This window comes from Hippocampus guttulatus, chromosome 4, assembly GCF_054856545.1.
Source record: "Hippocampus guttulatus isolate MCC_2025c chromosome 4, RoL_Hgut_1.0, whole genome shotgun sequence".
NCBI lineage: Eukaryota > Metazoa > Chordata > Actinopteri > Syngnathiformes > Syngnathidae > Hippocampus > Hippocampus guttulatus.
This window is the reverse complement of record NC_141264.1, coordinates 11,292,790-11,306,195: the sequence shown is the minus strand read 5'-3', so window position 1 is coordinate 11,306,195 and position 13,406 is coordinate 11,292,790.

Genomic DNA, 13,406 nt, shown 5'->3' with positions numbered 1-13,406 from the left:
CAACTTCCACTTCCGTCCTGCTCCCTTTCAGAATGACTCCCCCTCTCCTACTTCTCCCATTTTCGAGCTCAACATTATAAATGGCTGTGCATCTGTCCAAGTGTTTCTTTTTTTTTTATTCTATTGGATAATACTTCTCCCACTGCTCCCTTGAACTTTTTATCCTGTACTGTCCCAACTCTGTGATGAATGGTCGAGTTGACTCCCATCCCATTGAGAGGAGGGAGAACAGCGACCGTCGTGCGCCGAAACATTATTGTCGACAGGAAGGTGGTGGGTGAGTGGTGAAGGAGTGGTTAACTGCCCCTCAAATAGGCCAATTCGTTCGGGAATATCCCAACATTTCCGGTGGCTACCACGCCGTTGATTTTTAGAGGAAGACTAAGGACTGGTTAGCATGTCCGCCTCATAGTGCGGAGGTCCGGCGTTCGATTCCAGGCCTTCTTGTGTGGAGTTTGCATGTCCTCTCCGTGCCTGCGTGGGTTTTCCCCGGGTATTCTAGTTTCCTCCCACATTCCAAAAACAAGCATGGTAGGTTGATTGAACACTCTAAATTGTCCTTCGGTGTGATTGCGAGCGCAAATGTTTTTTTGTCTATGTGTGGCTGGCAACCAGATCAGGATGTACCCGACCTACTGCCCGAAGTGATCCAGCACACCCGCGACCATTGTGAGGATAAGCGTAAGCGGAGTAGATAATGGATGGAAGTTTTTATGTCTCTGGTGACAAAATTCCTCAATCAATTCAAGTTAAAAAATGTTTAATTGTAAGTCATTGCTTATCGTGCCAAATTTTTATATATTAATATATAATATATACTGTATTATATTAATATAAATATATAATATTTCTATTCGGTTGATTGTGATTAATTAATTACCAGTACCAGGCCTTGAGTATTTTTTTTTTTTTTAAACGGAGTACTCACACTGATTTTGAATGAATGCCACCCGTTTCGTTGCTAATTGCGTTACATATGCATATGGAAAAGATTATACAGCCTTCTGTCAAAAAGAATGTGGTCCTATTTTCTTTACTGTGGCCTTCAACTAAGAGGTCAAAATACATGGTCATACACACGAGACAATCACGAGAGGAGATATTTTCTCTCAGTGTTCAGTGGAGCAGATGATGCAAATATTGAGCCTGAATGCATGTCATCGACACTTGATGTATTGTCTTGTAAATCTCAAACTGTACTGTGCCCCGAAAGCAAATAAGGCATGTAGTGTGTAAGTAGAGTGAATTGTACACATTTAGCCACTCACACACATTTGAGCGGCCTCACAGAAGCAGTCGTCAACGGCCCTCTCATGTGTGGTCCTCCCAGATACAGACCATCAGCTGTGCAATGCACCATATTCTGCTGCCAGGCTAATAAATGGCTTGTGTCAGAGGCTGAGTTAGTCTATTGGTTGCTCATTTGGAGTTTGTCTGGAGGTTGCGTTTTGAACTTTGCATTCATCGTCGCTCTTCTCAATGACTGGCAAAGTCCTGACTTTATTGATTTCCTTCTTCAGTGTTCTTTGTCAAAAATATCCAAGTGCAACCCTTAAAGAGCTCCGCCGTTGCTCGACTTCTGTAGCCTCACACGACTCCTCTTACGACTTGCCTCTGGTGCTTGTTTTTTTTTTATTTCCTGAAGCAGGTGGGATGATAGGCTCTGTGATTGGAAAATGATCGGAGAACACAATCTACACCCTCTGCATCTCTCTCTATTGTTTTTTCCCTCTGTATCTCTCCCTCTTTCTATTCTGACACCGAGAAAATATTGTACACCGACTGGCGTCCCATTGAATCCGTGTTGTGATTCATCGCCCAATTTCAAACTGCCAAGCAGCTAAATTGCACCGGGTCTGCCAAAATTCATCTCAGGAACACGCAGGAGATGTGAAAAATTAAATGTCATGACGGCACAGTGGAAAACTTTCACCTCTCGTCGGGCAGAATATGCTCGCTTCATTCTGTCCTGATGGATGGTAGCCTGGGGCTATACTTAACCTACTTAGTAATGTCGTGTACTGCAGAATGTGTTTACTTTTGAAAAATAGCGGGCAAACATAAACTCTATCAGAGCTTGGCATCGCAGCAGTCTGCCGCCAAATAAAGTGGCTTTTTATGTTGATGCGGCGATTTATTTCTTTTCTCGCCATACATGCATGCGGTAGGTCACCCATTAACTAATACCGGAGGCGAAAATGAATATTAGAGAACGCCGGCCATTGTTCTGTGTCAGTGAGAGTGATTATGAATGTTTTCACATGGCTACTCCCTGGCTGCCAATTTGAGGTTTTATGAGGGAAAGCGACATGCGGACACGTGAGGAGATAAAGGTACATTATCGAGCGTGAATGAGAGCGAGGGCGAGAGACAATGGGTGGAAAAAATCAGGGAAAGGATGAGGTTGGGAGGCAGGGAAGAGGGTAGGAGGGCTGAGCGATGACTGGCTACTTTAGCAATTAAAATGTGGGGCAAAGACACAGAGGCTTGGTTTGACCGGGAGACTGCACCATTCATCATCCCAGCTGCCATAAAGCAGCAGTAGATGGAATCTTTGATTTGAGCTTCACAGGAACATAAATCAAAATCCAAACCATGGCCTGTCAGGGCCATCGCCAGAATAACCCATCTGAGAGAGAGGGAGAAGGCAGAAGAGACGAGAGGTAAGGTTGAAGAGAGGAGTTACTTTTCTGGCCCTACACATAAATGCGCGCGCACACACACACTCACGAAGACCGATGCAGTTCACAAACACACACCTTCATCCTTCCATATGTATTTGAAGTTCATCCGCAGCTGCCTCACAGTGCTGCACAATATCCCAACTCAGGGATCATTGATCAAGTGGCTGGCTCCTGTCAGTGGCCGGTGGTGTGCCTGACCTGCCCCGCCCTGCCAACATCCCCCAGTCCACCCCCCTCCTCTCCTCATACCCTCAAATACAAGGCAGAGAACAAGGAAGTGAGGTCATGCCGCATGTACACCCATCCATCTAAATAGCATGACAACGACAGCTAATAAATCATTCATTCATTGTTTAATCTATTGTCTGCCTGGGCAAAAGTCATGCAGCTGATATGAAGACAGATTTACCCCATGCAGGTGGGGCCCGTAGGAGAGGCATTTTTACTGTTTCCTTATCAGTTTCAAACGTGTTCATTAGATCGCTCGGGGCAATTAAAACCAATGATGATTGAAATAACACGCGGGGTCTTTTATCAAGTTAATGCCAAAGTAATTTAAGTCAATTTAGTCAGACATTTTATTTTGCTGGAGGCCTCCGTCTTTGGAAACATTATGATTTACTGGGGCACCCCTGACTGAAAGATGAATGATTGTACATTCCCCAGCATTTTTAACATTGTAGTCCCATGAAAAATATACACTCATACCATTTTCACACAAGTGTGACAACTCAAGGTCACAAAAGGTTCACTTTAAATGCAACACACAACCCCAGAAGGATGAATATTTACATTCATCACGCACAACGAGCCATGTCCGATAAATTTGACTCCGCCCGAATCTGAGTGAAGGCAGTGCTGAGGTAAGATCCCTCACATAACCCTATTATGGAGGGTTAGGTTTCCCTGATGCGGAATCATTGTACAACACGCGATCTGCAGCAGCTCGGGACAGGTTAATGAGGCTACATTTGGGATATGCATCTCATTAGAGTAGCCAGAGGGAAGGTTACTGAACAACATGGTACGCATCCACCTGTGCTTGAACGATGCATGCTTTCACCTAGGGTGAAATGTACAAAGACACAGCACATCAGAACATTGTTATGCTTCGAACTGAACACACAAAGCACAGAAAGTCCTATTCTTATAACAGAGAGGTCATGTGCAAGGGTGCTAGACAAGCACCGTGTCTGACCTGTTGTTAAAGCAACTGTTTCACAGCACATGAGTCGGATGCACACTATGATTTAGAAGCCATTAAAAACGATGAGGTAGTGTTGATCTCTCAGACAGCCATCTTCAACTGATGGATGATTGAGCTGGGGACGGGCTCGAAAGTGACAACGGGGGGTCAAGAGAAGGCGTATGTTCATTTATGTGACGCCGTATCGCAGCTAAAAGCTCTGTGTGGCACACTTGTCTGTGCCCGCATGCGGAGCGTGGCATTAGTCAGAGTGCGTAAAGCCCTAGTGGTCAGACGGGAGATGGGTTGAGGGAGATGAATGGGGCGCAGGTTCACTTTATTACTGTCACTCTGCTCTCTTCCAGGCTGCTCCAACCTTCCCACTACCACGCGTCCATTAATCACATGTTACCGCCTCTCCTCCCTCCCTCTCTCAATGTCTAGATCTCCTCCTTCCACCTTTCTCCGCCATCAATACCACTTTCCAAACTCTCACTTTCGATTCTCTTCCGGTTTTCATAGCTAATCTGCCTGTTTTGGATTTGTGTAGCCCTGAGGCAATGCCATACACCGCACGATTTTGGAAGTGTGTGTGTGTGTGTGTGTTTTTTTTTGTTGTTTTTTTAAACTCAGACTGCGCAAACAGCCTGTGATGGACGCTAAGCATTTATTGACTCGCATTTTACAATCAGGTTACACTCAAGTCCTTTAGATCATAGGTGTCAAACTCAGGTCCTGGAGGGCCGCTGCCCTGCATGTTTTCCTAGTCTCCCTGTTGCAACACACCTGATTCAAATGATCAGATCATCAGCAAGCTCTGCGCAAGCCTGACATTGAACCTGTTCATTTGAATCAGGTGTGTTGCAACAGGGAGACTTGGAAAACATGCAGGGCAGCGGCCCTCCAGGACCTGAGTTTGACACCTATGCTTTAGATTAATGGTCCCTAACCTTTTTGTGTCCTGGCCCTGTATAGACAAGTACATGCTTGTCATGGACCGGGAGGTTGGGGGTGTGGATGGTGGAGTCTAATTCAACATTTTGTGAACATGCAACATTTTCTTCTTTCAGTTCAAATATTCTTATGCAACAGTCCAATCAATGTACAGAACGGATGATACACTTTTTAAGTAGATGACATATTTACTTGAAAAATGTATCTGGATCCAGATGACTTTATGTCATACAACCACTTGACAAAATAGAATTAAATAAATTCAACACACCATTCTTTTTTATTGCATGCCCATTTTAAGAGGGTCATGATGAACGTAAACCTGTAATTTTATTCAATCATGTTGGAAGCCCGGAGCTGCTATTATGGAGTAAAAATATTTTGACTGGCAAATACGTTCAAACATACTCACAAATATGTTTGAATGTACTCGCAAATACATTTGAACATACTCACAAATAGATTTGAGCGTACTTCTGTGGAATGTATTATGGGAAACAATGCCAAATGGAAAACATGCCAATGCGTTCACAGTTTTATCAGTGTCTGCAATGCATTGTCTGCTTGGCATTTTTTCCTATAACGCCATGGGGGTATTTACTTGCACATATGCATAAATAACCCATGGCATTATGGGGCAAAAAAAAAGCTACATCATGCACTACATGCCTAATAAAACCATAAAATTACGAATGAACAATGTATACTTATTTAATTGAACACATTCGTATTATGTAGGCCAACTGCTAAAAATTTTTTTTAAATGTGTGCTTGAGCAAGTCCATGTGTCGCTAGTTAATATTGCATAAATCATATTCCACAGCCATAAAAACACCATAAATTTACGATTAAAATGTTTTACTCCCATAATTTAATCAAACACAGTTGCAAGTACATTTGAACGTCTTTGCAGCTATGTTCAAACGTTTAAATACGTTAGAATGTAATTGCAAGTACATTTGAACGTATTTGCAAGTAAAAATATTCTTACTCTACATTAACACCTCCACGCATCTGTAAATCATGAATCATTCTCCATATGCTTTGTGAACAGTTTTCTGAATAACAGTGTTACCAACACGGTTATTGTTTTCAAATCTAATTAATCTCTGTTTTAAATTTTTACAACGCCAGAACTGTGATGGATAGTGGCATGTCAGGCGTTATGCATCGGTATCTAACAACTGTATTGGATCTGGCTGTCTCAGCTCGGTACAGGACAGGAGCTTCAAATAAAAGTGTTTTTTTTCTGATTGTCTTTCTTTTGTGAGGGCGGAGAGGTGACAGACACAAAAGTAACGATTGGCTAAAGGTAAAGTACAATTTCACAGTAAAGATGTCAGTGCTGGAGTTTTGGTACGTGGATGTTATTCTCATCTGAATACGCCGCAAACAGAAGCAACAAAGAAGAAGATGCAACATTGTCGAGTCCGGAGTGGCCTGACTAGTTAAAATTGACATTTTTAGGGTGGGGCTAAAGCCACTACTTCACCGTTAATGATGTGCAGTAAAAGGCAAGGACATACTGGTGGGGGAGGACCACCAGTACATTATGTCCCAGAGAAAAAAAAAAGTGTTTCTCTGCCTTTGTTGTTACTCTTGATTGATTGAATTTACAATACAAACTGTTTCAAGCACTTTATTCTTCAACTATTTTGGTCAATATTTTGTTGAAAATGCATGGAAGTACAGTATGTACTATGATAACAATACACTACTTTGAGGTAAAACCACAGCAGAGGTGCAGGGTTCGATTCCGGGCCCTGGCCTTGCTGTGTGGAGTTTGCATGTTCACCCCTTGCCTATGCAGGTTTTCTCCGGGTACTCTGGTTTCCTCCCACATTCCAAAAAAATGAGCACGGCAGGCTGATTGAACACGCCATATTGTCCCTACGTGGGAGTGTGAGCGTGAATGGTTGGATTAATAAAATAATAAATTGTGTGTGATTGTGACCACAAATGGTTGTCTGTGTGTGCCCTGCGATTGGCTGGCAACCGGTTCTGGGTGCGGCTCCAGCATGCCCTGCGACCCATGTGAGGATAAGCGGATCAGAAAATGGATGGATGGATGAATTGGAGCCAAAGGTCAACCAGTTGTGTTTTGAAGGCCAATAAATATTTTAAGAACACATCTATGCTGCTGCAGTCTCTGCAATTGGCCCGTCAACCCTGCTCAAAAATCAGAATTTGTTTACATATTTGAAGGTATTTCAAAAATAGAAATTCAATAATTAGTAGTCCATAATTAGGTCATTTGCCATTTCCACTAACTTTGTCAGCATTGAAATGTGTCTTTTTTAAGCCAACTGCTTGTCAATGGACATTTGGGGTAAAGTATTTCTTATTTACTTTTTTATTTTTTGGGATACGTATAATGAGGTAGAACCCTGATTTCACCCAGCCCATCAGTGAATGAGTGTTCTGATAATGATGGAAAGTTTCTTTAATTGTTTAACATACTCGTGTTTCAAAATTATGAACAGTATTTTAAGGGGTGCCCCAAGAAAGGATTAACTGTTTTAAAGAAGAAAATAAAAGTTGACATTATTTTATTGTACATGGTTTGCTTTGCAGGCAACATTTGAGGAGGAGGAGTTTTTGTTCCTTCACCATCACCAAGTACTTTGCTGCTCTTGTGTAGATTTGTTGGCTCTCATTAAATATAAGTAGCCTGCTCCTAAACCTGCTCCATATGAAAAGTGCCTTGACATAACTGTTGCAGTGACTTGGTGCTATATAAATAAAATGGAGGTGTACAGTACAGTATATCAGCCTGAAGAAGAGAGTGTTTTGCAAGTCCATAAACATGCAGACTTAGTTGAGCAGTAGTATTACCCCTGCACCGATGCCACCAGCTCTCCTTGTGTCCCAGCAGCTATCAGCCTCGCTGCTGCTCCCATGGGCCACACATCACACACACGAGTGCTGTGTTGATGCTTCTGCTCCATTCTGGAGGTAGATATATATTTATATACAACTACCGCCGCCTCTCTCGGGCACCTGGATGAGCTGTGCGCTACATGGATACCAGGGCGGAGGGAGGGAGGAGGCCCCCGTAGGCCGCTCCCCGGTTCCCTTTGGCTAATGGGTCGGCAGGGATTTAGGGAGGAGGGTGGAGGTGGACAGAGACGGATGGCTCCTGACAAACTCTCACTGACGACCAGTGAATACAGGGCAGCCTAGCAGAAAGGTCAGAGCAGGGATGGATAAAAGACCGCTTGACTTTCAAAGTTCCACCCTGCAAAATGTTTTTGGCTCGTCATTTGTTTTTGTTTTTGTTTTTTTTTACCCCCAGCTCCCTTCAATGACTAACATCCTCATACTAAATTACAATGACTGCCTTCTTCCTTTTAGAAGTCAAGTCACACAAACTTTATGCAAGAAATGGCCTTTATAATCTTATTCAGTATCGCTAGTAAACTGAGTACCGGTACTTTCTTCGAAGAAGGAAGAATCAAAGTCTCTCTAAATGAACTCATCTGACGTTCACCCCAGGGGCTTGGTTGCTGTGTGTTTCTGTTTGTGTGTAGGTGATGTGTTTATTGACTCCGGCTGAGGAGTGGATAAGAGCAGCACCTCCGACTGAAGAACACTGATCCAGTCAGATGTCACAGGCCCTCAGAACTGCCTCTAATGGGGCCCCAGGGACTCTCTATCTTTCCTTCCTTCACCCTCTTCTTCTGTCTCTGACTGCCCCACTTGTTCACTTTACCTTCACGGCGTATATCAGGCTGCTGGCTGTCTGCTCTCTTTAGGCCTAAATACAAATGCTGCTAAATCAACTCTGCGATGTAACGTCAATCAATAGTGTGGCGCCGACAATGGTTTGCATCGAATGCTTGGAGAAGTGCTTTCATCCAAGGAGTGCATCCTATTGTGGATTATGTGCACATACAATTTCCTGGATGGAGTAATCCAGCCGCCCCCGCAAAACCAAAAACCAAAACATATATTTGAGAGTTGCAAGATTAGAGTAAGACACAGCTTTGATGTAATGTAATATTTTGTGAATTGTCTTTGACACAAGACACCAATGTGAACATTTAATACATGTTTAAAAGGTGTTGGTTAATTTGCTCGACGACACAAAAGCTACTTAACCAATTTAGAACCCACTTTAAATTATGGCGTACATCCAGATAAAAATGAGCAAGATACTCTATTTTCAGTTTTTGCCACAACATTTTCCTTGCATTCAGGAAATTTGAGTTTTTGGGGTGAGTGGCTTTGTATGAAGACTTACACAAATACATTTTACAGAGGGAATTGTATTTGTAAGGTTATTGTATTTTCGATTTATTGACACTTGGCATTGAGCAAGGACAGTGACTTTCATACCATATTCCGACATCACATTAAGTTAAATTTCTGGTTCTGTGGTCATCATCACAGTGATATCACATTATTATGATTTCTTTAAAGCCAAAGAAAAAGAAAGATACACTCAGGGTAATCTTTTAGTTGCTCAATGATGTTTTTGGGGAAAACTACTGCTGCAATTTTTACTTCAACCTTTCATCATCATGCCATACTGTCACTGTCCAATGACAACAATGTCAATCCACTTTATGATGGTGACAGTAGAATGATCAATAAAAATACCTTTTACAGTTTCCTGTTCATTTATTTACAGAAGAGAAAAAACAATGAAGTCAAGTCAAGGGACAATTTATGTTGAGCACCTTCGAAAGCGAAGGTCAACTTTTGAGTTTGACACTAAAACATTTAAATATTTGGAAATATTAATTCTGCACAGATAACATACAGAAATGAGTAAGAGTGTGTGTTTCCCGGCAATTTCTTTTGGACAGTGACAACATCAAATTCATTACTAAGATCAAAAAAGCTTTAGACAAAGCTCTCATACTCGTCAATAAACAATACTGCTAATTTGAATATGGTCTTGCTGATTTAAAACAGTTTTCCACTTGTAATAGCCATGCAGATCAAATGATGTTCTTGGTGGCAAGAGTATTGGCTGAACCGATTCTATGTGAAAGTGTCCACACATATCCGTATCTGATTAGCCTACTTAGCGTGAGCCTCATCATGTGCGATGAGCGAAGACACCGCCCGTCAGCGGCCCAAACAAACGGGAAGGGACAGTTCTCGGCAGGACACCCATTCCTCCCGCCGCCCCTAGAAGGCCATGCTTCAGCCATGTGTCCATCAACACGGTCGGAAGGCGTCCATTTTTGAGTCCTCATGTCCACCGTCTGAGGCACCCCTGTCTCTTTGACGAAGCGTGTGACCTTTTCCCCACGTCAGATGTCGTGCCCGGTTACGTCAGAGTGGAGGCACGGTGTCAAAATGTGGCCGTGTTTACGTCTGTACACGCCGTTAATGGTTTTACCCAAAGAGCACCGCTTTGGAGTGAAACACGATCTGATAGGAGATGACAGGGGTGACATCGGCGGGGCAAGCCAGGCTCTATCCAATGAGGTGGCTCTCGTGTCACTGGAACCATCCTATTAAGGAGGGATGATTTCGAGTTCAAGATGAGAAATTGGGAATTTTCTATATTTGTGTGTGTGTGTGTGTGTGTGTGTGTGTGTGTGTGTGTGCGTGTGTGTGTGTGTGAGACACGAATCATAAGGTAGCTCATTGAGTGTTCTGAGCTTTCAAGAGAGCTCATGCTGACGTTGCAGCCCCTCATGATTTACTACCATACAGACAGTGGATGTCTTTTCACTGTCTCATAAGACCTTTTCTACTCCTTCGTTACTTTTTTAGGGTGGACAAAGCACATTGTGCCCACGCAGCATTGCCTCATCACGTTATGGTTGATTGGGGCACCAACCCACCCCCTCTTGGCTTCTTTACCCCCCGTTGCGACTGACAAGAGTCAGATGAAGCGGCCCTCCGATTCTGACAAACGCGCCACATTGTTTACATAGCAATGGTGTAATTTAGTCTCAGTCTGAATGTTCTTGACATCATTGTTACCGGTTCCTTATAAATGTTGAACTTGATCTGTGTGTTGATTGCTCAGTGTTCAGTATGCGTAGCGAAAGCTGTTGCCTTCCAGACTCTTGAGAAATGTCCCACTCGCAGATTACAAAGCTTTTTTGAACGCAAACCGCATAACTAAAAACAAGACTAACGACCTTCATAAAGGTATCATTTACTAATCTAAATATATTATGGTTGATGTTGACGACTAACTCTTTTACGCGTCTTATTATTTACATATTTTTCATTTTAGCAAACAGTCTAGGCACAAAGGATATAGTTTTGTATGAATGAATCAATGATGAATGCTGATATTTAATGGATGTGATGAATCAAAACAATAAACGTAATAATGCATCCGATTGCCATTCATTTTTCATTGACAATGCCATTATTATGTGAGGACCGATGTCAACATGTTGGTGATGTTGGGATCCATCACTTTGGCCTGAGTACTCCCTTTGAGTAGCATCACATTGCAATTTTCTTGGCCAGAAGTCAGAATTTTCTGCCTTCGAATATTTTTTGATATGTCACTTTGAAAACAATGATGGACCACAGCACACTTACAGCGTTGGTGTTGATGACACTTCACCAGCAAAGAATACATTCATACATTGAGAGTGCAGAGTTGCTTAATATATTTCTAGGTCAAACTTTTAATGCACATACAGGATATAACGACAAAGGACAAGTCAGTCACTAAATGTTTTATATATACAGTATATATACTGTATATATATATATATATATATATATATATATATATATATATATATACACATATATACCTGTATATAGATAGCAATTCTCACAGAGAGCACTCACAAAATGGTTAAAAGGTAAAATCACAACCCGTTTGTACAATAAAACTAAATCGCAGCAATCTAAACTTACCGGAATGACTGCCCAAACAGACTGTTTTTAACATGTTGTTCTTTGCAAATTTCTACAGAAGAGGCAGTTTTGAGCTCTCATGGAAGTGCAGTCCACAATTTGGGAGCAACAGAGTGCAAGTCTGTAACGCCTTTGGTTTTCGATCGTGTGTGGGACAGTCAGTAAAAGGTGGTCAGCAGACCGCAGGGGCCTACCAAGACAATGAAATCACATGAGATCCACCAAATATGGAGATGCCTGACCATTGATGGCTCTGTAAGTGACTGTTAAAATGTTGTATGGGATCCTAAAATTAACAGGGGGTGCCGGTGCAATGATGTGCAAAACGTACGTAATGTGCACAAGAGCTTTGCTGTGGCTATTTGGTGAAGGTCTAATGAGATGTTGTGGAGATGGGTGAAGAGACAATTGCAATACGCGAGGAGACAAAAAGCATGAGCATCATTGTTAGTTCATCATGAAATAAAACAGACCTAAGTTTAGGAATACTTTCTAAGTGGTGCAAGCAACTTGAACTGACATTTATTCTTTGTTCATCAAAAACATGGCCCGATTTTTGTAGAAAATGACCCTAAACAAGGGGCAGCAATTCATCATGAAAATGGTGCCACGAGGAAACTAAAGCTGTGAATTTGTGAAGCATTCTGTTCTGTTTTTGTTGAGGTGACGTTTGTTGTTTTTTTCCTCATGTGCCCTTTTTGTCACCACCTGTTCTCGTCAACAGTGTCCCTTGTGTTTAACCAATCAGCTCCCTCAACCCTTCGCATCTTGTCCAGGTGTTTCTCATTGTCTCGTCACTTTGCTTGTATTTATTTCCCTGGCTTCTGTCAGTCTTTGTCGGATCGTTGTGTGTGTGTCTGTGTCATGTTTTGTTTTCTGTCACAGGTTTTTCTTTTTGCTACTTTGATGTCTTGTGATTTCCAGGACTTTATTTAAGTACTTCAGTTGTTTTTTTACAGTATACACCTGTTTGCATTTTTGTTAAATACATTTTGGTCACTCCACCCTGCTCCTCCTCCCTTGTTTTTTGGGGTCCTCCAATTACTCTACCACCTTGAAAAACGTGACACATGTAGCCATAACTGTTTGGCTATGTTTAGTGGGTAGGATATGTACCAGTCCCCAAGATGTCTAACTAGTCTCTCCCCCATTCGCTAGACATTCCCAAACAGTTTTCATGGTTGCAAACAATTTTTCTTGTCACCATCAAATTTTGAACATGTTCAAAAGTTCTTTGTGACATGAAAAACCATTTGAGAGCACTGCAACTCTTGTCCCGAACATTTGCAACCTTGAATGAAGCCTGACCAAAAAAACAAACATTCACTGGGTGCGCACAAGCTCAGTTAGATACGGCCTTAAGTCTTTTTTTTATCGTTAAGTTTGTCAAGTGAAACACAATTGAAGTGATGTTTTTTTTGTTCTGGTGTTTAACTTGTTTGAAAGACCTGTTTGAAGCCTCGAACCGTTGCCGTTAATAGGGCAGAACGGCAGGGGTGTATTTGATAACCACAGCAGCTCCAGTATGACATCCACAGCCAAACGATGGCTCCCAGCTCTGCAAACAACCACCACACCCTCGATCCATTTTTATTGTATTTGAGCAGCAGTGTTATATTTCCTGGCCTCCCCTTAGCACCACACACACAGGGCACTCCAAACAAAAAATCCATACTATCGACCCACCAGTGTCACCACAATTACTCTTCCCAAACAGCCATTGAGGACAAATT